The 26,694-nt window shown below is 47.4% G+C and overlaps 7 non-coding genes and 1 pseudogene across 7 annotated transcripts; 6 read left to right on the top strand and 2 right to left on the bottom strand.

The window, feature by feature from the left end:
- The first annotated feature begins 1,128 nt into the window (after nt 1-1,128).
- Nucleotides 1,129-1,292, top strand: LOC139182410 (U1 spliceosomal RNA). The gene has a single exon (XR_011566073.1). It is a non-coding gene; the product is annotated as a U1 spliceosomal RNA (small nuclear RNA).
- A 1,783-nt stretch (nt 1,293-3,075) lies between these two features.
- Nucleotides 3,076-11,992, top strand: LOC139182135 (leukemia NUP98 fusion partner 1-like; annotated as a pseudogene).
- Nucleotides 6,748-6,819, bottom strand: TRNAQ-CUG (transfer RNA glutamine (anticodon CUG)). Its single transcript has one exon. It is a non-coding gene; the product is annotated as a tRNA-Gln (tRNA).
- On the top strand, nt 11,722-11,795 carry TRNAN-GUU (transfer RNA asparagine (anticodon GUU)). Its single transcript has one exon. It is a non-coding gene; the product is annotated as a tRNA-Asn (tRNA).
- A 408-nt stretch (nt 11,993-12,400) lies between the features above and the next one.
- On the top strand, nt 12,401-12,473 carry TRNAV-CAC (transfer RNA valine (anticodon CAC)). Its single transcript has one exon. It is a non-coding gene; the product is annotated as a tRNA-Val (tRNA).
- Nucleotides 12,474-12,991: 518 nt separating this feature from the next.
- Nucleotides 12,992-13,063, top strand: TRNAE-UUC (transfer RNA glutamic acid (anticodon UUC)). Its single transcript has one exon. It is a non-coding gene; the product is annotated as a tRNA-Glu (tRNA).
- Nucleotides 13,064-13,766: 703 nt separating this feature from the next.
- TRNAG-CCC (transfer RNA glycine (anticodon CCC)) lies at nt 13,767-13,837 on the bottom strand. Its single transcript has one exon. It is a non-coding gene; the product is annotated as a tRNA-Gly (tRNA).
- A 7,473-nt stretch (nt 13,838-21,310) lies between these two features.
- TRNAH-GUG (transfer RNA histidin (anticodon GUG)) lies at nt 21,311-21,382 on the top strand. The gene has a single exon. It is a non-coding gene; the product is annotated as a tRNA-His (tRNA).
- Nucleotides 21,383-26,694: the final 5,312 nt, after the last annotated feature.

A 26,694-nucleotide genomic window follows, 5' to 3' on the forward strand; every position in this document is an offset into this window, starting at 1 on the left:
CTGAGGTTGTTGATGTTTCTCTGGGCAATCTTGACTCCATCTTGTGAGGCATCCAGCCTGGCACTTTGCATGATGTACTCTGCATATAAGTTAAATAAGCAGGGAGACAATATTTTACAGCCTTGACATACTCCTTTCCCAATTTTGAACTTTATTGTACCTAGGTTCAATAAGTAAGACCCTATTATATCTTTTGCGAGGAAAATAACTTGATATGATGAAAGCTTAAAGTAAATGTAAATGAGATAAGAGCTTTGGGTAAGCTCTTAAAAAAAATTATATTTTAGAGATGTCTACTTCAAATGACCTTTCCAGATATTTGGTAAAGTCCTAGAGTTGTGCTGAGACTTAACTGATGGAAGTAAATTAATTAGGTAGTTTCAAAAAAATAAGATACTGAGACATCAATTACTAAATAAACTAAGGTATTTAGGAATACTAATAAAAAATGTTTGAACTAAACATAAGTGAAATTCTCAATCAGTGACATTGAATTCTGAAGAAACAGAAGTTCACGGCCAGTCGCGACGCTTAGTGCGTTTTACTAGACATACACACAATATTACATCACAAAGACAACTGGATTTGAAAGGAACCGGTTTCCCCTGGACTGCTAAATGTTCCGTTCTCCCCATTGAACGCCGTTATTTGAAAAAAGGTGCACAGGCTTCAGCCGACCGCCAGACCGGGGCTGGGCAGGACAAAAGTTAGGCAGGCAGCCGAGTGCGCCGGGTCCCAACACGTAGCGGGTGGGAGAACAGGAGCAGGAGGCGGACGTCGCTTCCCCCAGAGGGGGCCAGCCGGCCCGGCCGGGCCGGAAGGCGTGGGAGGAGGGAGGCGGGGACTAGGGCGGGGCGTGGGCTGGAGGGAAGCGCGGGTTCCTGTGACGTCACGGACGGGGCGTGTCGTATGTAGATATCCGAGCGCAGGGGCTGCTGGGCCGTCATCTGGTGCTGAAACACGATGGTCTCCCGTGGCGTGGGAGAGAATTGAGGAGTTTTTGCTTGAAAGTGCGTGGATGCGCCGTGTGGAAGGTCCAAGAAGGCTCGGGGATGCGGGGAGGAAAGTGAGCGTGTGTGTACAGTGCAGGGCGTCTGAGGTTGCCGTGGGGCGGCAGGCTGGCAACTCATACTTACCTGGCAGGGGAGATACCATGATCACGAAGGTGGTTTTCCCAGGGCGAGGCTTATCCATTGCACTCCGGATGTGCTGACCCCTGCGATTTCCCCAAATGTGGGAAACTCGACTGCATAATTTGTGGTAGTGGGGGACTGCGTTCGCGCTTTCCCCTGGTTTTTGTCTGTAGCTAAAAGCAGAAACAGGGATCTGAGGCGTAATCCTGGGGGTGTTGCTGTGTGTGACTGTTTGAGAAAGAATGCTGGGGGTCGTTTTCTACCTAGTGAGGAACTTCCCTAGGGCAGGATACAGCCAGCCTCGGCCCATTTCCTGGGCCAGACCCACGAAATCAGGAGGCGCCGCGTGGCCGGCTTCTCGAAGTCTGCCGGTCTTGTGCGAGTCTGCTGCTAGCTGTTTTCCCACCAGTGTCCTGGTTTCGGAGGCTTCATGTCTGCTGCTAGCTGTCTTCCCACCCGTGTCCTGTTTTCGGAGGCTTCATGTCTTGCGTGGTCAGCTGCCTTGCTTATTTGCACGCTGGAGATAGTGCTTAGATACCACCCCTTCCCACCCCAAGCGGCCTCTTCGCATTTCTGGATCCAGTTCTCTCTTCACCCCCCCCCCGCCCCCCCCCCCCCCCCGCCTTTTCTCTCTAGGCCTTCTCCTGTTACTTTCCCAGTCAGAAAGCCGTACCTCTGTTTCAGCCTCAACTGTGTACCTGACATGCTTCAGTAGTCGGCAAACTAGGAAACCTCCTTAACATCCCTTCTTAAATGGCAGTAGAAATCGCACCTAACGTTTTTTTTTTTGTTTTGTTTTGTTCTTTTCTTTCGGTCAAAAGTAGTTTTCCTTTTCTTCCTATGTGAAAACATTGAACTACAGATTAGAAGAAAACCCCAGGCCGAGTTGTCGGCAGTTTTGTGGGCTATTCGACAACCCCTTTCTCAGGATGTGTTGTGCTCACTTCTGATTCACAAAGTCCTGCTGGCAAATAGAAACCACTGGGCCAAACAGAAAAGGCAGGACCATGGCGGGAAGGGCTGTCCTCCCTCTCGTGGCTGCCTCGGGGACAGCACGCGTCCATCCGCTCAGCCCCAAGAAGCCTCTGAGATCGGAGGAGGTGCTGGGAGTGGGGTGATGCAAAGAAAACTAACCAAAAAGCACACAGGATGCAGATCGAGGATCTAGGTCATTGAAAGTGAAAGTAGAACATCCTACTCTATCTCCCCAACAGCGGGAGATTTCCTTGCTCAAATATGAAATATCTGCACCAAGACCAAGGTTAATTTTTAGTGGCTTACTGATGCGCTGAAGAATTGATGCTTTTTGAACTGTGGTGTTGGAGAAGACTCTTGAGAGTCCCTTGGACTGCAAGGAGATCCAACCAGTCCATTCTGAAGGAGATCAGCCCTGGGTGTTCTTTGGAAGGAATGATGCTAAAGCTGAAACGCCAGTACTTTGGCCACCTCATGCGAAGAGTTGACTCGTTGGAAAAGACTCTGATGCTGGGAGGGATTGGGGGCAGGAGGAGAAGGGGACGACAGAGGATGAGATGGCTGGATGGCATCACCGACTCGATGGACGTGAGTTTGAGTGAACTCCGGGAGATGGTGATGGACAGGGAGGCCTGGCGTGCTGCGATTCATGGGGTCGCAAAGAGTCGGACACGAATGAGCGACTGAACTGAACCGATGAGAAAACCGGTTTTAGGAGTTTTTAACAGATTTCCTCACCCTCAAGGTTGTGCACGCTGTTAGGCTCTGGACCCCTGATGGAGGAGTTTCTGACCCAAAGAAGCCGATCAGTAAATAATACCGTGAGGAGGACCGGCTTGGATATTGGTTTCCAGGCCTGTCAGACACACCGAGGTTATTGGGAAGACATTGGGGGTGGGTCTGCAGTTAGGAACGCAGCTTCTGGGGGGTGCCAGGGGTGGGGGGGCCTCCTTTTCAGTCATGTTGCCACCACTGGCCTTCCGGTTTGACCTTGGGCCGACTCCCATTTGCTAGGCCAATTTTGCAAGTGTCATATGAAAGTAATAGTCATAAAGTACTTCATAAAGTTCTTGTGTAGATTAAATGGGATAATCAAAAATACACCTGTGGCTTATATTACTTTGAATGGATTATGTCCTGATAGGAAACAATCAAAGATGAACTTGTAACTCTGCAATAAATTGTCTTTGTGAATGTAACATCCATTCAAAGTAAATTTGTATTAAAGAATTTTAAAAATGTAAATGGAATTTGTAAAGCATAAGCCCACAAAAGGGACTTGCTTGTAGCAGCTTTGTTCGTAATAGTCCCCAAATTGAAAACATTTCAAATGTCCATCATGAGGTGCATAGATATATAGGATTGTGACATATTCACTCAAAGGAATAGTACTCCTCGCTAAAGTGGTACAAATACCTGATACATGGCAACAGTCTGGATTACTCTCAAACGCATCATGCTGAGTGAGGGAAAAAGAACATACTCTGTGGTTCCACTTATGTGAATTTCGAGAACTGAAAAATCGATCCGCAGAGACAGGACCGAGATCACTGATGACCTGCGTCAGGGAGCCGCAGGGGGACTGACTGCAAAGGGGCACAGAGGACAGTCTGGAGTTCTGGAGATATTCTTTTTCCTTGAACAGGATAGTGGTTCCATGGGTACGTTCGTTTGTCAAAAGTCATCAAACTTGAAATGGATGCGTTGTATTATTTTCAAAGTATACCTTAAGACGTTTGATTTTTAAAAGTAATGAGAAGAATCATTCCCAAATTTAATGTCTTAATTAAATTATTATTATTAGCCTTAGGGAATCCTTTCAGAAAGGCATCTCTCGTATAAACAATTTGATTGAAAGTTCAACAATTTCTTCATTTTTCTTTATTTTTCTTCCATGAAATTTATGCACTATTAAGTTGAATGCTTAAAAATAGAATCTATAAGAGCTCTATTTTATAAAAGTATGGTGGTGGTTTAGTCACTAAGTCGTGTCCGACTCTTGTGACCCCATGGACTGTAGCCTGCCAGGCTCCTCTGTCCATGGGATTCTCCAGGCAAGAATACTGGAGAGGGTTGCCATTTCCTTCTCCAGGGGATCGTCCCGACCCAGGAATCAAACCCAGGTGTCCTGCATTGCGGGCAGATTCTTTACCAACTGAGCTGCGATGTATTTTTTTCCTCTCTGTTGATATACCGAAATGACTCCGTCAATATGTAACTACCTTAACAGAAGTTATTTTTGAATTTAACATGTCTCAAAATTTTACATATTTGTATTTTCTGCATCATTTGAATTTTATAAACTAAGTATATATATATATTCAGACTGAGCGACTGAACTGAATGCCTGTTATGTGACTCCTCTTGGGTGTTTTTTCAAAAGAAATACCTGGACTTAAATTTCTTGTCAAGCATTTTTACAGTTTGCTGCTTTCCGATCCCACTCACTGACTGACTTGACAAGTTACTTAACCTTTGTATGTCTCAGGTTCCTCATATGTGAAATGAGGATGACGACATGATGCAAGCCTTTTGAAAGGATTAAGTGAGTAAACCCATTTAAAACTTGTAGACCATGCCTGGGCACTTTGCATGTCTTCATTGGGTGTAAGCTCTTGCATTTTGGGAGCAACACTGCATAAAGATTGGGTGTGATTTTATTTGTTACTGACACTTTTCAGTGACTATGAACCTTCCTAGAGAGACGAAAGCAGTGACCTCCTGGACTGAGAGGGTCTGCCAGTCTACTAGCTCGTGTGATCAGCCCATCAAAGGGGGAATAATGGGCCGATTGCTTGCTTTGAGAATGCCTGCCGCCCCCAAATTTATGGTTTTACAGTGGAAAACATTCCTGCACATGACACAAGACCCAGAATTTTATGAGTGATACATATAATTACACAAACATTTAAGTTGGAAACACAAGCAGTGAGCTTTACTCATATAATGTGTACGTATATATTATATACAGGTACATACGCCCCAAAATTTGTTATGGGAAAAAGTAGACCCTGATCCCATCCCACATTTCTTTTCTTTGAAGAATAAACACTTTAAGGTCAGGAAACCGACTGGCTGTTTATCTCCTTATCTCTAAATAAATACTGATGCTCCGATTTTCCAGTTTCCCACCCCAGATGCTGCAGACCGGCCTGAACAGGGGAAAGTGGAGTGTGTGTGGTTCCCTGCCTGCCAGTCCTCTCCAAGGCAGCCGCCAGGACTTCCACTCACCTGCAGACCCACACAGCCCACCTCACCACTCCGCAGGGAACCGCAAACGGAACTTTGCCAGAACAAATGCCAGGCCGGCAGCTTTGCGATTTGGGGGTGAACCGGGTTCCCGGACACTTCAGGAAAGGGTGGCAGCTGCTCCAGCGTCAGGCGCTGTGGGTCGCCCCAACCCAGGGACCGCCCCGCCACGGTACCCGCTCGCTCCTCTCCCTTCCAGTCCCTTTCTCCCTTCGGGCTCATCCTCTGTTCTCTCCAGCTCTTGCCCTTCCGGCGATCTTTTCTTTGGAGGAGGAAATGGCAACCCACTCCAGTATTCTTGCCTGGAGACTCCCATGGACAGGGGAGCCTGGCGGGCTACAGTCCGTGGGGTTGCAAAGAGTCGGACACGACTGAGCCCAGAGCACGCGCGCACCCCTTTCTTTTCCCGTCCTCCAAAGACAGCTGCGTCATTCAGTCCTTTGTAACCGCTGAAAGTTCCAAAATACAAGCGTCGGAGAGATGCTCCTTAGAACCGCGAAGGGAACCACCTTAACTAGCTATTCAGGTCCATCACGGGCCTCATCCGTGTTTTTCTCACGAGCAGTAGAGGACACAAGTGTTTCCATCCGCTCACGTCATGGGGTGTCTTCTCCGTGGAGCAGAGTCCCAGCAGGACGAAGGGGGCCCGGCCGGGGGTGCGGACTCCAGGCAGCTCGTCTCCCCTTCGGCCCCGGAGCAGCCTGGCCGGGCGGCCGTGGGTCAGGGACCTGGGGTCTCCTCAGACGCGGGAATCCGCGACCCGCGCTCCTCTTTCAGGCTGAGCTTGGGACCAAAGGAGGAGATTTCCAGAAGTCAAGGTTCAAATCTTGGCCGAACAGCGGCTTTGCGTGCCCAACGGAGACTTAGGAGCGAGAAACTCTGAATAAAATAAAAATAAACTGGGACAGGGTCAATAACAATTCAGAATAATAGAGAACCTGACTAAAACACACTTCCTTCCCATTCAGGTCTGGAACCCTGGACCCGAAAGCTGCCATCCTGTCTGGTCAGCGACATCGCAGGCCCTCCCCGGCACCATTTACTCACAGGCACAGCCGTGCAGTTACAAGGCGTGCGGTGCGAAGGCCCCTCGCGGGGCAGGACTCCGTGGGCTCAGCCTCTGCCTCTGCCTCCAGAGACCCAGGGGACCCGACGAAGGGGCGGCACTGGCTGGGCCGCAGCGCCCCTGGCCGGGGCTTGGAGGGCAGAGGAGGGGCCGGGCTCTCATGGCCAGCGATGGGCAGAGCCGCCCGGGTCCAGCGAGGACGCCCCGAGTCGGTCCCACACCTGTCCGCCGTGTCCGTGTGAACCACGCCGCTGAGGGTCGCGGGAGCCGGAAGGCGGGTCCTATTAGTGGAGTAAAAAGTGTTCTTCTTCCAACTAGGCAGAAAGGTCCCACCGAGATTTGAACTCGGATCGCTGGATTCAGAGTCCAGAGTGCTCACCATTACACCATGGAACCCCCTCGGGAGCCACCTGGCCTCCATCGCCAGAGAACGGTATCCGCTTCTTTAGCCTCCATACGTCCCACCCAGAAGCTCAGGGCAGTTCTCCTAAGGCCCTGAGGAGACTCCAATACGGTTGACTCCCGTGGGTGCTCAACCCTCTTGCTTGCTCTCTGCTCCTCTCCTTTGATCCACTCAGCTCACTCTCACCTCAGAAAATGAGGTGAAATCCACCTTGGATTTTGTGCCAGGGAGGACCCCCTTAGCTCTCCATCACCAACCGCATAGTCTGCCTAGGTTAACCAGAGTTGTCCCATCCTGAGGTAAAATTTCTGCAAATAAGAGTGTTATTTTCCTTTTCTTTGCCTTCCCCCTTTTCCCATAGCCCAGAGAGGACAGACGGTTGTCAGGGCAGGAGGCGGGGTTTCCTGGGTCCCTTAGTTTTCTCACAGCGCTGATCACACTCCTGAGCGGCCACCACCTCTTACGTGTAACATATAAAGTGTGTCAGCGGTGGAGTGGGAATGGAGGCAGGAGAACTCTTCTTCTTCATATATTTCTGATTTGGAGAGGGGTAAGTTATTCTCACAACAAGTGTCTATTTGTTAGATTTACCATGTAAGTAAGAATAACTATTTACATAAAACAGTCAGACAAACCAGCTATACTCACCTAAAAGTGAAGTCAACGTCGCTCAGTCGTGTCCAACTCTTTGCGACCCCAAAGACTGTAGCCCGCCAGGCTCCACTGTCCAAGAGATTCTCCGGGCAAGAATACTGGAGTGGGTGGCCATTCCCTTCTCCAGGGCATCTTCCGAAATCAGAGATTTAACCCGGGTGTGTTGCATTGCAGGCAGATTCTTTACCTGCTGGCCCACCAGGAAAGCCCCATACTCACCTGGGGTGACTGAAGATCAACCGCATGTCGTGGAGGACACGAGACAGGGCTCTGACACTTAGGCAGTCACAGACTCTTTGGTCAGGTCGGTCAAGTCAGTTTCTCTCCCATTTCTTAACATATCAAACCCAGAAATTGCAGTTTTTAAAAAGGCGTACAAATATCAAGGTACCCAAGAGCACTGATTGCTGAATCATAGAGGATGCACATCCAAGTTGTCTTAAGTATAGACAGTATTTATGAACACAAAATACCACCAGACTAAATATTTACACGTAGAATAGATATAAATCCTATCATGGCTCAGAGTAATAATCTCTACTTCTTCATCGTACCCTAAAACCGTTTCTTCCCTAATCCCATACACAGAACAGAAAAAAATAGCACCTGTTTTTAGCTGGCCAAAACACAGAGTCAGAAAGAAGCCCAGTGTTGCCTGGAGATGTATTTTGTCCCCAGAGACTGGACAGAGGTTGACTCAAGGAGGAAGGAGACAAAGGGGAGGCGGGAGGCTCTTGTTATGAGGAGGAAGTTCACAGCTCCAGGGTGAGAAGATGAAACTTCTTGGAAACTCAAGATGTTGAGTGGTAACGAACAGCACAAAGTGCTCCACCAGGAGAACTTGAAGAAGGGTCAAGGTTTATGGGTACAAGGACCCGAAACGGACTCTGACTGATATAGGAAGAAAAGAAATCCCTGGGTTTTCTCGTTACCACCACGTTGGTGCTGCTTAGAGCCCGGCGGCCCTTAGCTCCGCTGTCTGTGCGCGTGTCCTGGGGAATCATCGGGTTGGAAGGACTTTTAAAAATGTGGGAGGAAAGAGCCAAAAGCTGAAGATAGCCCGATATCACCGGTCTTCTTAGCTCTACCATCGCCAGATTTTAGTTTGGAAGAATTTGAGGTTATTGAGGGCAACGGCGGGTGGCAGAAATCAGACTTGGTGGAAATCTAGGTTGGCTCCAGTTGAAACAGCTTGAACCGGGTCCCTGCGACTCACCTTCTGCACCAATTATGAGAGCGATGACGTCGATGTGAGTGGGTAGAAATGAGAAGACCCAGAGTTCCCATCTTTCCTGCCCTGCTCCTCTCCATCTGCACTCTGCCTTGACCTACCCCATGGGACCCCTCAAGGCATGCCAGGTACTTCCTCCAAGACCTATTTAGGGACAGGCCTTGGATATTCTGAAGCGCCTTTACATGGAGCACAAAGATGATGATGATGATGATGATGATGATGTGTCTTTTGCCAAATGGATGAGCAGCTTCCGGGGTCACAGCTGGATAGAGGAGGATGAGTGAGGACTCCGGGACCGCCGTGGATCACAAGATGCCAGTTACAGGAAAAGCTGCCTGCCCTGCCCACTTCCTGTGCTTCCCAGAATGATGTCGTCTGCCAGCCATCCTAGAAGGTATTCTTATGAGAACCAGGGATCTCGATGCCACACTCGTGTGCGGGATCCCAGAAAGTGCTCAGGGGATGGGTCATTCAAGGAGCCATTAATGGGATCAAAAGGAAGATCCCATTCCAAAATTCAGTCATTTTCAGACTCCTTTGAACAGCAACCGTGCTTTAGAACCAAACGTTCCGTCTCTTTGGGACCTGAGAGCAGAAAGGAGAGAAATGAGAGAGAATGCCGGTTTCTGGAAGTGAGGTCTTGCAAGAAAGTGGAGGGAAAAAGGAGCTCTAGGAAGGAAGAGCGTGGAGAAGCGTACCTGCCCCCCCTGTCTGAAAAAATGCTCAAATAACCCTTGGCTTCCACACCACAACTACCGACGCTGCTGTGTTTTTTGAGCCCCAATTCACCAGACCCAGGAACGGTACCTGTAAGAGGGTCTGCAGATGCTGAGTGACTCAGGTGGGTGGTTGATTCAGCTGCTCCCCAAGACAGCTTGCATCATACCCCACCTGCTTTTCAGAGTATGATCTGTTCTGTTGGCCTTTTAGGGGAATAGAAAGAATAAAAGGTATTTTAATAGAATAAAATTATTCTTGAAAATGTAAGGAGAGATATTTAAAGAGCCACCCACACATCTTCACCAACCCTTCTTCCACTAAGTAAAAGTTATTGGTGTGACTCAATAAAAAGAAAAGAGAAAGAAATCCCTGGAAAGTATGTTGAGAGATCACAGAATGGCCAGGAAACCTGGAGAACCGGGCTCTCACAAGGGGCAAGGACAGAATCAGGTGAGGTTAGAACTGGGATGGGTGGAGATGTGCGTTCTTCCCATTTGCTCCAGCCTGCACGTCGGTCCCTGACCTGCAAGCAGAGAGCTGGCGATGAAGGGCGGCCGAGCTACAGCAGAGCAAACTGCAAGAGCAATCATGGGAAACTTTGTCTTGATTCTGTTTACGGAAAATCTAGAAGCAGCGAGCTAATTCAAGGTGAAATAAATAAGGGTAAGGGTTTGTCAAAAGATTCTGAGGATAATGACAATATTTATGATTTCTCTGCTTTTGACATTAGATCCAGTAGTTTCCAAACGCAGGCACACCTGACAACAACAGAATGAAGTAGAATGCTCTCATTGCTCCCATTTTACAGCAACAAGACGGGAAGCACAAAAAGTTTTCTTTAATTTGTCTAAGGCCACGTAAAGTGGAGTCGCTCAGCCCTGACTCTCTGGGACCCCATGGACCGGTAGCCCACCAGGCTCCTCCATCCATGGAATTTTCCAGGCAAGAATACTGGAGTGGGTTGCCATTTCCTTCTCCAGGAGATCTTCCCGACCTAGGGATCAAACCTGGGTCTCCCCCATTGCAGACGGATGCTCTACCGTCTGAACCAGCAGGGAAGCCCCTAAGGGCACATAAGGACAGAACTATTTTTACAACCCAGAATTTGTGCACCCGAGCACAGCTTAGTTGGGTCTTTCTTCTCAAAAGTGAGTGTGTCAAGATTTCTCTGCTGCAGAGATGGGAAGAAGACCAAGAAGAGGAGAGAAGGCAAGAGAGGGAGGAGGGAAGGGTAGAAGCACAAATTCTTTTATTCTCTCCTTCCTCCCCTCTCCTTTTGCCTCCTTCATTCTTGGGTCTGCCAGCCCTCTCCCTCCTTCCCCACACTACGACCCGGACTGAAGCAATGTTCGCCTCTAGGGATCCTGGCCCAAGTCTCCTGGGAGGTCTCAATGCCCTCCTCCCAAACCCGCCTTCCCCGCTTGGTTTTCGCCCTTTCCCGCTCCCAGGTGGACCCCACAGAACGCAGCCTACCCAGCTGGGCGCTCCACCCGGCAGGCAGTGCTCCGGAGACCTTTCCGTTTGCCCGCCCAATGGGGTGCTGCGAAATCCAAAAACCGGGATAAAGGCTTTTAAAACAGGACTGTTCACTTCGAAAACTATTCCGTATTTCCATCCTCAGGGGTCTTCATGGGACGAAGGGCTAAAGACGACAATGTATTCATCCAAGTCCTGGAGCGTCCCAGCGAGTGCCAGACTCTGTCCTGGGCATGCTGACACAGGGCGACCATCCCCGCGACCAATGTGCTTAGTCGCTAAGTCCTGTCCGACTCTTTGCGCCCCCATGGACTTAGCCTGCCAGGTTTCTCGGCCCATGGGGATTCTCCAGGTAAGAATACTGGAGTGGGTTGCATGCCCTCCTCCAGGGGATCTTCCCAAACCAGGGATTGACCCCGGGTGTCCTGCATTGCAGGCGGATTCTTACCGTCTGAGCCCCCAGGGAAGCCCACTCTGGCGGAAACCGCCTGGTGGACGCAGGAAACCGAAGCACAACCTCGGCCCCGGAGGCCTTTGCCTGGGTGGGCAAACTCTCATTCGTTGGGTGTAGGCGCCGAAACGGGAAGAGCCATCAATGGGAGCCCACCGGGTGTTTAGCCGTCCTTGGATCTATTTCGGTTCAGACCCGGAAGCTTCGTGCCCTGGATGCCGGGTTCTCCGGGGGCGCTGGCATCTGCGGCGGGTAGGGGGCAGGAAAATGGCACCGTTTCTCTGGGGGACAGAACGCTCACCCTGGGAATGCGTTAGGTAGGTCTACTCCATAGAGAGTCCAAAAGAACCCCGTACTGTTGTCTCTGTGGCGCAATCGGTTAGCGCGTTCGGCTGTTAACCGAAAGGTTGGTGGTTCGAGCCCACCCAGGGACGGTGGGGATGACATTTTAGGCAACACCAAAGAGAACTCCCTTTTGCCAGGAGGACACCGGAGAAGTGATGCGCCCAACGGACTTTCAGAGAAACACAACAGGAGTCAGGTGCAAAGGAACAGCGGGGAGGGCGCGTCCCGGGGGGATTGGAAGCGTCGGTCATTCCTGAGAGCCCAGAGCGCTGATCGCCGGCGCCGAGAGAAGGACCACCGAGGCGCGGGTCCGCAGCCATGGAGGGGCGGCTTCCACACCGCTGGGTTTCGGGGTCACCTGGGCCTCGGGCGCACCCACCGTCCCCGCCTCCTGCGGCTTCCGGGAGCTGGGGAGTCGGCGGGGGCGACCCCTGAACTCAGGGCGCGCAGCTGAGGGTCTGAGGATTCTGTGTTGGGTGAGGGACCCCGAAGGCAACCTGTGGGGGCCCAGGGGTCCTCACTTCATGGGAGAGGAGGAACCCTAAAGCAGGGCCCTCCGGAGCCGCCGTCTCCGTGCCTGAGAGAGCTTGGGGCTTCAAGGTTCCTCTTTGAGAGTTAAGAGTTGGTGGTGTGCTTAGTGGTGGCGGGACCTCGGGATTTCATGGATACAGTGTTCAGGAGCAGAGCTTGTCCCGTTTCCGTAGTGTAGTGGTTATCACGTTCGCCTCACACGCGAAAGGTCCCCGGTTCGAGACCCGGCGGGAACAGGGTTCCTCTTTCTTTTTCCCCGCCCTGAGATGTGCCTTCTCACTGGCAAAACCAACAGGCGCGAAAGGCACGGGGTGAGGCAGGGGACGCAGCTGGAGGAAGACTTGGTGACCACCTGGAAGTCTCTTTATTCAGCGCTAGGAGAGGCCCCGGAGCCACATCAGAGATCTGGAGGTGGACGGATCCGCTCATCACCCGCCACTCATCACCGAGCCTGACGACAAAGAAAACCGAGGTTACAAGGAGAGCAAGACCTGGGCTCGGCAGCACGCAGCGCTACAGCTAGACCAGGAGGGACCCAGTCCGCTACTTTGTGTCCTTGCCCCAGAGCAAAAGCGACGCCCAGGAAAGGAGACGTGAAGGGCGATGAGCAGCGGGGCCAGGGCTGGGAGCCCTGCACAGCGGCACACAGCCCTGGGCCGCTGCGACATTGCCTTTCCCGCTTTCTGACTTTCTGAAGGGTCATCTTCCACTCACCTTTCACCTGGAGAAGCTAAATAAGGTATTTGTCTACAGCTCCCTGGTGGTCTAGTGGCTAGGATTCGGCGCTTTCACCGCCGCGGCCCGGGTTCGATTCCCGGTCAGGGAAAGCTTTCTTTCTTCCAGCGTCTGCACTCACACAAGTCTCTCTCTTGCTGCCCAGATCGGAACTGTATTTTGCTTAAAGGTCCAATGCAGAACATTTCTGCACAGAGTTTCTAAATGCCGCTGAGTCCGGGCCTCAGGGTCCTGGACCTCGGGCTGGCTGTTGGAGCTGAGATGCCGTGAACAGCCTGTGCTGGCCAGCTCTGGCCTCCACTCTTTTCTCCTGGCGTGGTAAACCCAGAGTCTTACTTAACAGAGTTTTCATTCAAGGAGAATGTGGGGCTTCAGTTCCAAAAATTCATTAAAATCCAATACCAAAAGCTTTTGTAAGATACCAAAAGTTTGCAAGAATACGAACATCGTACATTCTGTACCTAAGTGCCCGGTTAACATCACATTCTTTCTTTGGATAAGAGTTATGACATCTCTTGATAGTAACGTGCCGATATCTCGGGATTGTTCCTTTCCTTTGACGTCCCTCTGAAAGCTAACTTCTGTGGGACTTGTCTTCCAAGGCCGGGGAACAGCTGTACCGACCAGAAGAGGGCCCTCTTGGCCCTTCAGGAACCTGGAATCCGTTCTCTTTAGGATGTAGAGAAGGTATATGTGTGTTAGTCGCTCAGTCCTTTTGGACTTTTGGCCATCCCTTGGACTGTAGCATTCCTCTGTCCTTGGGCCAGCGAAGCCCAAAACAAACATAACCACAATGCATTGGCCGGGAATCGAACCCGGGTCTCCCGCGTGGGAGGCGAGAATTCTACCACTGAACCACCAATGCCACCATAGAGAGGAAGTGCAAGGATATCCTAGATGGAGTTTTAGTCAGGTCTTTCTCAAGTGCAGGCCACTCATGCCCTGTGCTTGTAGGACGGTCTAGGCTTTCATCCTCCGCCCTCAGCTGCACCGGCTGCCCTCTGCCCTCTGGCCTCCTGCGGGTTGCTTTGGCGGGCACTCAGGTGTGCTTTGGATCCGTCTGAGTGGTGGAACCGCCTGCTGCTCGTGCTCACTGGCCCAGTCTTGTCCAAAACTCTTTGCGACCCCTTGTCCACCAGGCTCCTCTGTCCCTGGGATTGCCACGCCCCTTTGCTAGAAAACCCATCGAGGCAGTACAGCTGCCCCCTTGGCTCCTGCCTGGCTCCCTGTGCCCTGCAGGGAGCATAAAGTGTTCTGTCAGGACACAGAGGTGAAGAATCCTTCCCTGTGGTCGGAGGATGAGAGAGCCAGATGGGAAATGCTGCAAAGGGAGGGGAATATTCTCAAAAGCTTCCCAGAACTGCTGTGTGGGCGCGGTCGGTTGGGTGGCTGCCCTATGACAATAGTGCTTAGCCTTGTGTTCTGGCCTTGACCCAGTCCCAGGTCCAGTCTGAATTCAAGCACAGAGGCACCCTGCTTTCCCACACATATGTCATTCTGCCTCTCTCCAAGGGGAGTTCTGAACCACCTCTTCTATCTCAGTGAATAGCAACCATGTGGGTCTTTTATTTATTTATTTTTCCCCCTTTGTTTTGCTGAAATGTAACTCAGGAATATAAAAAAGGTTTGGCTCTAGATAAATCAGTGCTCTCCATGCTACAAACAAGAATAAAATTCAAGTTGATAATAAGGATGAATCTCGAATACTTTTACACTCCTGAAAATTCTAATAATTGATGTATAATTCCATAGAAAATATTTGTCCTGTCATGCTCCCAGAGATGACTCCTGGTATGCACCACACTGCTTTAATAATTTTCATCTAAAAACTCCTTCATGGTGACTTTCACATATATTATTATTTATAAAGTTTAAAATTATGTATCCCAGTAAATTAAATATACCATATAATATCTTTTAAATCAGGATTAAGTCTTTTGAGTCTCGAAATCACAGTGACTTAATTATTCCCCTTTCAATTTGGGGTCAATGTTTTTAGCTATCATCTAATATGTGCCTCTAAGTAGCATTTATCTGCCACAATTCAGCTCAATTTACGGTTTTAAGATCTATCATTAAGTTCTTTGACTGATATTAAATTGGTTGAATTAATGTATAATCTTTGCCTGGAGAATTTCTATTTAAGGTAGAAATAACAAAACACTGTTTAAATATAATGCTGCCCACATTTTTATAGATTACATATAGAGGGGCTATAGGTTAACAGCTTAAGGGAATGTGTGGGAACCTTTAGGAGATGTTCCTGAATGTAGCCATAACGTCACTTGAAGAAGAGTACAACACATGGACTCCCTAAGCTGAGAAGTAAGGACCCGTTGTTTACTGGAAGCACTCGTTTATTTATTTTTTTTAATTCCTGATTCTTAGTTACCTGCCTCCTAGGTCTCAAGTCACCATTTTTCCATGTGCTATGTAATTCTTTTTTTACTCACTGCTGGGGTCCTTAGGCACTGGCAGGCAGATGAACCTGAGAACATGACAGGTTGTTCTCCTGCTGTGATTTTTATTTGTGTGTGTGTGTGTGTGTGTGTGTGTGTGTGTGTGTGAGAGAGAGAGAGAGAGAGAGAGAGAGAGAGAGAGAGAGATTCTTATTTTTGATGCCTCCTGGTGTGAATGCACCAAGGAGTGGGACCTTGACTTTGCTCCTGATACAGCAGTTTTCCTGGAGAAGGGCCTGGTGCCTGATGAGCGCCTAGTAAGTGCTTGCTGACTGAGGGACTCCTAATGCACATTTGCAGAAAACTGATGAGGAGGACAGAAAGTGGGTAAGATCCACAGAGGCCTAGAGTATGAGGGACAGAAGGGCACAGACTCCAAAAGGGTGAGAGAGGGGCAGAGAGAAATGTCCTAGAACCCAGAGACATCCTCGACTGAGTACGGAAAATCCAAAGAGCTCTCGTTTCCTCCTGAGCTTCAACTGAGGAATCAGTGGAAGGTGAACCAATAACTCTAAGGATCCAGGTTTGCACATGATGTATTATCGGTGCAGGATTCTGTAGCTTGCAACAATTTGTCTCAAATGAGATAATTTTTCCGGATGTAGCCACGTACTGTCGAGATATCATACGGAGAGAGTCTCGGGCTTGCAAATGTACCCGTATATTGGAGGGAGACCCCACATTAGATTGTGCGCATCCAACCAAAGCAAAAATGCAAATCATAAAGGGAAGGGAAGAGGATAAATGTCTGGGACCAGTGGGCTTTTTGTTTTTTTTGTTTTTGTTTTTTTAAACTCCTGTAATCCATAAGCTGCTCTGCAAGAGGCTCTCCAGGGTCATTCTGGCTGGTCTTGTCTGGACTCAGTGACTTGGTCACCACTGAAAACAGTTACAATTATTAGAATACTTTCCAATCAGCTTGGAGGTTTAGCTGCTGAATATGTGCAATCTCTGGAAATGTACACGTTGTTTTTTCATTGTACCTCCCGCTAAGTTGAGTCGGTAGGGCACAAATTCCTTTGTTAGAGTAACAGACAGGTGTATTGACAATTTCTTGTGATGCCAAGACCATGAAGAAAAAGACTCTTTCCTTGAGTGGGCAAAATACATTGGAATATAAATTAGCACATCTATTTAGGGAAAACTAAGAACATAAAGAGATGCCTTCAGTTTCTAGCAAAGGTGCAGTGACAGAAATCAGATTAACCCTCCTTTCCAAATCTCACTCTCCCCCTTTGTCCCACTCCCAAAGGAACAAAAAGACAAAAAAACATGAAATACTAGCTTCTAAGACACTGGAAATCAGGTAGCAAAGGATAGCAAGCCCTGAGAGGTGACAAACAAACAAGATGAGTCTTGCCATGGGCCCAGCTTCCTGCTTTCAGTGAGTTCCCAGGCTGGGCACCAAGAGGAGGACTTGAGGTCAATCCACTGGACTCAAGAAGCTGAGTGTTGGTGGAGAACAGGGCAGCTAGAGTTCACAGGACAAAGATCCAATCATTTGCTTTGCAAATGGTTCCTATTTGCAAAGCAGAAGTAGAGACACAGATGTAGAGAACAAAGGTATGGACATCAAGGGGGAAAGGGGAATTGGAGGAATTGGGAAGTTAGGATTTACCTATATCCGCTATTGATGCTATGTATACAGTAAATAACAAATGGGAACCTACTCTATGGCATAGGGAAATACTGGATGCTCTGTGGTTACCTAAATGAGAAGAAAATCCAAAAAAGAGGGGATATATGTATATGTATAGCTGATTCACTTTGCTATTGTCACATCATCGTAAATCAGCTATACTTCAATAAAAGTTAATAATGAAAGAAAGAAACATGAAGAAAGGTCCAGTGATGAGAGAGAGTGGGAGAGAGAGAGAATGCTGGGATATGAAAGGGTCTCCCTCAAGTACTCAGCAGAGTCATGATGGGGGTATTGTTATGAAGAAAGTGCCTGAGGCCAAGGAAAGAATGTTTTTTAAAAGATCCTGGTGCAATGCCTGGTGCTCACACAGGACAAGCAATTGTATTCGATCCCCCCAGACAGAATGGACTCCTCCTAACTCCTGGGCCATTGGGAAGAACATTCAGAAAACTCTTGTTACAGTATTGGGAATAAGCAGCTCTAGACTGACCTACCTAAAAAAATCACGAAAGGAAGATCCAAAGGGATCAAACCATTTACAAGTCACTCAAATGTACCCCAGATAAAACTCAAGAAGATTTGTAGGAATACCAAAACAGCCAGTGCCCCCAAATGGGAAACTCTGACAATGCTTGGCCTCCAATCAAAGGATGCCAGTCATGCAAAGAGGCAGGAAAATGACAGGTAAGGAGGAGACAAATGAATGAATGAATCAGTCAATGAAACTGAGCCAGAAGGGACACAATGTAAAAATCTGCAGAGAAGACTTGAACAGTTATCATGACGGTATACATGCGTCCAAAATGTTAATTAGAAACACAGAACATACAAAAATGGCAAAAAAAAAAAAAAAAAAAAACAACAAACTTTAGAGCTGAAAACTATAACATCCAATGCAATAAATTCACCAGATTGAAGAGCAGATTAGACATGGCAGAAAACAACATAAACAAGATTATGGAGCACAAAGCAATGAAAAGCTGTTCACAGTATCCAAATGGAAACTCACTGTCAAAATAAAATGCTTTTAATGAACACAGTGTCATTGAAGAGTCATTGTTTTTCAGTTGCTAACCTGTGTTTGACTCTTTGTGACTCCACTGACTGCAGCACTACAGGCCTCCCTGTCCCTCAATATCTCTCAGAGTTTGCCCAAGTTCGTGTTCGTTGAATCGGTGATGCCATCCAACCATCTCATCCTCTGTTGCCCTTTTCTCCTTCTGCCTTCAAACTTTCCCAGCATCAGGGACTTCTCCAAGCAGTCTGCTCTTCTCATCAGGTGGCCAAAGTATTGGAGTTTCAGCATCATCCTTCCAATGAGTATTCAGGGTTGATTTCCTTTAGGATTGACTGGTTTGGTCTCCTCGGCATCCAAGGGACTTTCAAGAGTCTTCTCTAGCACCACAGTTCCAAAGCATCAGTTCTTCAACATTCTGCCTTCTTTATCGTCCGACTCTCACATTGGTACATGACGACAAGAAAGATCACAGCTTTGACTATATGGACCTTTGTGGGCAAAGTGATGTCTTTGCTTTTTAACACACTGTCCAGGTTTGTCATCGCTTTCCTTCCAAGAAGCCAGTGTCTTCGAATTTCATGGCTGCAGTCACCATCCGCAGTGGCTTTAGAGCCCAAGAACAGAAAATTTGTCACTGCTTCCACATTTCCCCCTTCTATTTGCCATGAAGTGATGGGGCTGGATGCCATGATCTTAGTTTTTTTTTTAATATTGAGTTATAAGCTGGCTTTTGCACTCTCCTCTTTCACTCTCATCAAGAGGCTCTTTAGTTCCTCTTTGCTTTCAGCCACTAGGGTGGTGTCATCTGCATGCCTGAGGTTGCTGATATTTTTCCCAGCAATCTTGATTCCAGCTTGTAACTCATCCAGCCTGGCATTTCCCCTGATGTGTTCTGCATTCAAGTTAAATAAACAGGGAGACAGTAAACAGCCTAGTTGTACTCCTTTCTCAATTTTGAACCAGTCAGTTGATCCATATAAGGTTCTAACTGTTGCTTCTTGACCCGCATACAGGCTTCTCAGGAGACAGGTAAGATGGTCTGGTATTCCCATCTCTTTTAGAGTGTTCCACAGTTTGTTATGATCCACACAGTCAAAGGCTTTAGTGTAGTGAAAGAAACAGAAGTAAATGTTTTTTCTGGAATTCCCTTGCTTTGTCTATGATCCAGCAAATGTTTGCAATTCGATCTCTGCTTCCTCTGCCTTTTCTAAACCCAGCTTGTACATCTGGAATTTCTTGATTCAAGTTGAATGCTGAAGCCTACCTAGCTTGAAGGATTTTGAGCATAACCTTACTAGCATGGGAAGTGAGCACAATTGTCCAGTACTTCGAACGTTCTTTAGCACTGCCCATTGAATGGTAGCACATCACTGAAAGACCTGATACATGGGTGACTGATGCTCCTGAAAATACCCAGGGACGAGAAACAGTTTTTGGAGGAACAATGTCAGATAATTTCAATCATAGTAAAGATGATAAACCCACCGATCCAAGGAGCCAAATGAACAAAATGAATGAGCACAACAGCACAGAAAACACACATCTAGTCGCATGGTAATTAAAGTGCTCAAAGCCATTGAAAAAGCATATAGTCCCCGAGGGACCAGAGGAAAAAGACCGGATACATATAGAAACAAAAGTACACATGTCAGATTTTATCAGAAGCATAGAAGTGAGGGACTTCCCGGGTGGTCCAGTGGTTAAGACTTTGCCTTCTTGGTGTGAGTTGGATCCCTGGTTGGAGAGCTAAGACCCAACAGGCCTCATGGCAAAAACAAACAAACACACACACACATGAAACAGAAGCCATATTGTAACAAATTTAATAAAGACTAAAAAGAGAGAGAGGAGGAGAGAGATGCATGGAAGTTATAATACAGTGGAGCAGCCTCTTCAAAGGACAGAAGCCAAAGAAGTCAAGGTGGAATTCTATCACTGCTGCTGCTGCTGCTAAGTCGCTTCAGTAGTGTCCAACTCTGTGCGACCCCATAGACCGAAGCCCACCAGGCTCCCCCGTCCCTGGGATTCTCCAGGCAAGAACACTGGAGTGGGTTGCCATTTCCTCTACCCACCTTTAAAGTCCTTCAATATGAAGGTGAATAATGACCATTACAGACATACAAATGCTGAAAGACTTCATCAGCAGCAGACCCACTGTACAAGGAATGCTAAAGGAATCCTCCAGGAAGAACACCACCAGATGGAAATCTGGATGTACGCACAGGGAGGAAGGAAAAGAGAAATGGTATCTGTATGGGGAAAATAAAAGATTTTAAATGCAAATCCCTATAGAAGTATGTAACGGATTAAAACACAGAACAGTGGATTTGTTACATGCTCAGTAAAGGAGAAACGTAAAGAAATATGGTTACTGGTTTCACTGCTTCAGGAAATTCTGGACTCCCAGGGACCTGGCAAACCTCCTGTGCACCATGACGCCGGACAGGAGGGAAGCAGTAGAGGAGCCCTTTTGCCTTTCCCGGAAAGCTTGCGCAGCGTAGAAAGAACCACACAGCTTTTGAGTGTTTCAAGGAAGGCGTTCCTAAGGTGTGTTTAGAACAACCAACCTTTCCGTGAACAGCCCAACGCACTAATAGATGGCGCCACAGAGACACGCTCGAGTAAGGTACTTCTCATCCCCATGGGTATGAGGGATGGGTACCCACGGGATGGGTAATTACCCGCTTCCACGACCGGTGGAGCCACACACATTTCCGAGGGCAGAAACGCGCCAGAGACGCCCCGGGCCGGAGCCGAGGGGGCCAGAGGGAGGTTGGACGCCGGGTGGGCTCCGTACTGCTTCTTTCGGTTCTTTGCTCCGCCTTCACCCGGCCGTCCGCACCGCTGGTGTTGCCCTCCCTCGGCTCGGCCGCGGTCGGTGGGGCGGGAGCCGGAACCAGCTAACCGGGAAGGTGGATCCAAAGGGACGACTGCGAAGAGCTGGAAAAGAAGCCGGCGAGGTGGGGACGAGGACAGCCAGACTTCCCAGAAGGAACGTGCCGCATCTGGGGAGATGAGAATTGGTGTTTGGTTTGATTTTGTTTCTTTCTGTCACAATATATCAGAATTGAGAGACAGAGCGGGGAAACCGATGAGCGAGCATGAAAGAGAGAAAACGAATAGCTGCAGTTCCCAAGAATAAAGCAGCGCAAGGATCGAAATCATTTTACGTCAAAGGACAGACATTAAAGACCGTTCTCATGGCGTGGTATGTGGCACGCCGTGATCGTATAGTGGTTAGTACTCTGCGTTGTGGCCGCAGCAACCTCGGTTCGAATCCGAGTCACGGCATGGCCTCCGTGTTTCACGTGGCGTCTGACTTCTTTTTCTTCAACACGGTAATGGTCTGCACTGGGTTCTGCAACATGTGACCGCCCATTCTATCCGAGATAAAAATTATTAAGGTGTATTCACAGAACAAGATGCACCAATCATGAATGAACAGCTATTTGATGTGAAATAATCACCAAAATCAAGAGGTACAAATTTTTTTATCAACCAGGTATGGAAGATACACTTTGATACGTGGATGAAGCCCTTTGGCACGTTTCCCAGGTAACGCCTATCCGTCCCCTGCTACTTTAAACTATTGAGTTTGTCCTTTCCTCAGTTCACCTGAATGAATATAGACATTTTCCTATATAGGGATTATCAAGCAGAAATTCTGAAGTCGATTTCACCCTAGTAGGGAAATCACAGAGGTCAGAACGCCGTGAAGGCAACGGACAAGACGTTCCATTGGAGAAAGCACCTTCAAGATCACGGTATCTCTGCTGCCAGCTAACTATAAGCATGGACCCGTCGGGCCACCATCTTTCACTCAGGGTCGCCCTCCTCCCCTCCCCCACCCTTACCAAATCACTCCCTGCAAAGTAATTCTAGCAAAGATCTCCCAATCCTCCCGCCCCTCCCCATGGGCAGAGCAGGCACTCTCACCCACCGGACTCACCGCCTTTCATCAGCTCTTCCGGTACCACATACACGCACAGCCACTGTTGCTGCCTCATCTACCGCTACCTCTGCAGGCTTGGTCCACACCCCTGGCCCCCCGCCCACCAGCCCCGCTCCCTCGCTCACCTCTTGCCCTACAGTGGACATAACATTTGTCCTAACAGGTCTTCTAAGCGAGCTTCCAAGGGAAAAGGGGAAACGGTGCCCACTGCCTGGTAGAGACCAAGGGGATTCCAAACAACAGCAGCTGGAGAGTCAGGGCATTTCCCTGGATCACCATCTTATTGATATACTGACGTTGATTTTTACATGAACCATCTGCTTATGCTGCTGATATCAGTTTTCCCTTTATGGTAGTGAGATGAATTGGCCGTTCAAAGTACTCAGGGAAATGAATGTGAAATGAATAGGTTGAAAGAGAATATTTTAAAAACATGTTCTGCACTTGCTCAACTGAAAGTGGGTGGAGATGGTAAAAGCCCGGGAGGCTGGGCACGTCCACTATTGCCGGGCCAGTCACTGGAGCTAAACCTGTCGACACTGGGAATACCCTGAGCCTGGGCCCCTGTCTCTGAGAGACACTTAGGAAAATCCATCTTCACCTCAGCGACGGACCACAGCACCTGGTTCCCTTTTCCTGTGAAGCCTAAGCCAGGGATCACAAAGGTAATATTTTAATGACCAGAAGCTATAAGAAAATACTTTTGACATATTTACTCATTCGGGAAATAAACGTCACACTTACAAGGAGATATCATTACACAGCCTCCAGCATGACTGCTTTTTAAAAAATTCGTGCACTAAGTGCCGACAAATGTGGAGCACTTGCACCTGTAGCAGCCAGTTCAAAGTCATTCTAGAAGACTGTTGGCAGTTTCTAATGAAGTTCATCTTGTACCTACTTCATGACCCAGCAATTGTAGTACTTCTATGAATGCACAATATAGAAGAAGTTGGTATGGGATATTCATCAAGAACACCAGCTAACACCAAAAAATCCCAACAAAATTACTCCAATAATACCAAAAGTAGTGAAATGTGCATAACACTATGAATATGTTTAATGAACAAAATGTTGCATGAAAGCAAGGTCAGTTACCAAAAATGTAGCTTCCTTCATTTGAATTTCAAGAGCAGGCAACAGTACACTCTTGCAGTAGACCTCAGAATGGTAACACAATAAGCGATCTAGTGTAGGAATTGCCTACAAAGTGGCTCAAGTGACATTTCAAGGGTGGGGGAAATTTTCTACACCTTGATCTGGGTGCTGATTACGTTTGCAAAAATTCAACAAACTGTGCCTATAGTTCAATGATTTACTGTTTCTGTAAAAATCAGTGGATGGTGGATGGAAAGGAGCTGGTCTAGACCATGATGACTAGTTTGCATTTTATTGTAAACCTCTTAAATACGCCTTCTCCTTTAGTGTAAGAAAAACCTCACTGATATTAGAAATATCTTTACCAGAAAACAACAACAACAATGACCATGTTATCTTGTTAGTGTAACTATAGGCAAGGCTCCTTGAAGGGCAATATTTAAACTTTGGGGATGTGTTCTGCTCAACAGGGAGTCAAGCAGTTGTTCTAGGTTTTGCTTTGACTGGCAGGTTTGGGCGCTGTGGGATTTACTCCTCTTCTTGCTGCATTTTGCTTCCAGGCCAGTGGCAAATTCTGCTCTCCCACCACTGCTAGGGGGCAAAGCTGGTGCTGGAATTAAAAGTAAATGGATAGAGTATTACTCAACCAAAAAAAAAAAAAAAAAAGGATGAGGTAATGCCAATTACAGCAACATGCATGGACCAAGAGATTGTCATCCTAGTGAAGTAAGCCAGGCAGAGAAAGACAAATATCATATGACATCGCTTAGACGAGAAATCTAAAACGCAAAACTAAAGCTAATACAAAGGAACATATGTACAAAACGGAAATAAACCCACAGACATAGAAAACAACATTATGGTTACTGAACGGGAAAGGGGGAGGGGTAAATTAGAAGTTTGGGATTAATATATACACACTACTACTATGCAGAAAACAGATAACCAACAAGCACCTCGGGTATAGCCAGGGACCTATACTCAATATTTTGTAGTAATCTGTAAGGAAAAATAATCTGAACCAAAACTAGATGTATATGTGTGTATAACTGAATCACTTTGTTGTACACCTGAAACAAACACAACATTGAAGATCAACTATAAGTCAAAGTTAAAAAAAAAGAAAAAAGGCAAATGGCAAGACAGGCTATAGACACTACCTTGCCTTAGCCTGGATCTGAACCAAGGTTGCTGCTGCCACAGTGCAACACGCACACTCTACAGTTACAATACACAACATGGCATAAGGTAACTGTCCCACGTAAATATACTCACACTGTTTTTGCTGTTTTATTTGTGGACACCAACAGAAGTCTGAGCTTTTCTCTCTTTCATGCTCTTCTCTGATTCTCCCTCAGTGTTTTGCCAAGAGAACGCACCGGGCATAACAAACACTCTCTTCAAACAACACAAGAGACGACTCTATACATGGACATCACTAGATGGTCAATACCAAAATCACACTGGTTCTATTCTTTGCAGCCCGAAGATGAAGAAGCTCTATTGCCAAAGTCAGACTTAAATTGAAGAAAGTAGGGAAAACCACTAGGCCATTCCGGTATGACCTAAATCAAATCCCTTATGATTGATTATACAGTGGAAGTGACAGATTCAAGGGATTAGATCTGATAGACAGAGTGCCTGGAGAACTATGGACGGAGGTTCGCAACATTGTCCGGGAGGCCTTGATCAAAACCATCCCCAAGAAAAAGAAAAGAAAAATGCCCAAAATGGTTGTCTGAAGAGGCCTTATAAATAGCTGAGAAAGGAAGAGAAGCAAAAGGCAGAGAAAAGGAAAGAGAGACCCAAATGAATGCAGAGTTCCAGAGAATAGCAAGGAGAGATAAGAAAGCCTTCCAAAGTGAACAGTGCAAAGAAATAGAGCAAAACAATTAAAGTGGGAAAGACTAGAGATCTCTTCAAGAAAATTAGAGATACCAAGGGAACATTTCATGCAAAGATGGGCACAATAAAGGGCAGAAACAGAAGATATTAAGAAGAAGCGGCAAGAATACATAGAAGAACTATACAGAAAAGATCTTCATGACACAGATGACCAGGATGGTGTGATCACTCACGTAGAGCCAGACATCTTGGAGTGCGAAGTCAACATAGGGACTTAGGAAGCATCACTGCAAACAAAGCTAGTGGAGGTGGTAGAATTCCAGCTGAGCTATTTCAAATCCTAAAAGATGATGCTGTTTAATTGCTGCACTCAAATTTGCCAGCAAATTTGGAAAACTCAGCAGTGGCCACAGGACTGGAAAAGGTCAGTTTTCATTCCAAGCCCAAAGAAAGGCAGTGCCAAAGAACGTTCAAACCACTGCACATTTGCACTAATTTCTCATGCTAGCAGTGTAAAGCTCAAAATTCTCCAAGCCAGGCTTCAACAGTATGTGAACCGAGAACTTCCAGATGTTCAAGCTGCATTTAGAAAAGGCAGAGGAACCAGAGATCAAATTGCCAACATCTTTTGGATCATACAAAAAGCAAGAGAATTCCAGAAAAACATCTATTTCTGCTTCATTGACTACACTCAAGGCTCTGATGGCGTGGATCACAACAAACTGTGGAAGATTCTTCAAGAGATGGGAATACCAGACCTCCTTACCTGTCTCCAGACAAACCTGTATGGAGCCCAAGAAGCAACAGTTAGAACCAGACATGGATCAATGGACTGGTTCAAAAATGGAAAGGAGTACGTCAAGACTGTATATTGTCACCATGCTTATTTAACTTGTATGCAGAATACATCATGCGAAATGCCAGGCTGGATGAAGCACAAGCGGGAATCAAGACTGCAGGGAGAAAGATCAAGAACCTCAGACATGCAGATGACACCACCCTTTGGCAAAAAGCAAAGAGGAACCAAAGAGCCTCTTGATGAAGGTGAAAGAGGAGAATGAAAAAGCTGGTTTATCACTCAGCATTCAAAAAACTAAGAGCATGACATCCGGTCCCATCACTTCATGGCAAATGGATGGGGAAGCAATGGAAATAGGGACAGACTTTATTTCCAGGGCTCCAGAATCACTGCAGATGGTGACTGCAGGCATGAAATTAAAAGACACTTGCTCCCTGGAAGAAAAGCTATGACCAACCTAGACAGCGTATTAAAAAGCAGAGACATTACTTGCCAACAAGGGTCCATATAGTCAATGCTACAGTGCTTCCAATAGTCATGTATGGATGTGAGAGCTGAACCATAAAGAAGGTTGAGCATGGAAGATTTGATGCGTTTGAACTGTGGTGTTGGAGAAGACTCTTGAGAGTGCCTTGGGATTCAAGGAGATCAAACCAGTCAATCCTAAAGGAAATCAGTCCTGAATACTCACTGGAAGGACTGATGCTGAAGCTGAAGCTCCGGTACTTCGGCCACCTGATGAGAAGAGCTGACTCATTGGGAAAGACCTTGCTGCTGAGAAAGATTGAAGGCAGGAGGAGAAGAGGGTGACAGAGGATGAGATGTTGGATGGCATCACCGACTCAATGGACACGAGTTTGAGCAAGCTCCGGGAGTTGGTGATGGACAGGGAAGCCTTCCGTGCTGCAG

This window comes from Bos indicus, chromosome 3 (genome assembly GCF_029378745.1).
Source record: "Bos indicus isolate NIAB-ARS_2022 breed Sahiwal x Tharparkar chromosome 3, NIAB-ARS_B.indTharparkar_mat_pri_1.0, whole genome shotgun sequence".
Classification (NCBI taxonomy): domain Eukaryota; kingdom Metazoa; phylum Chordata; class Mammalia; order Artiodactyla; family Bovidae; genus Bos; species Bos indicus.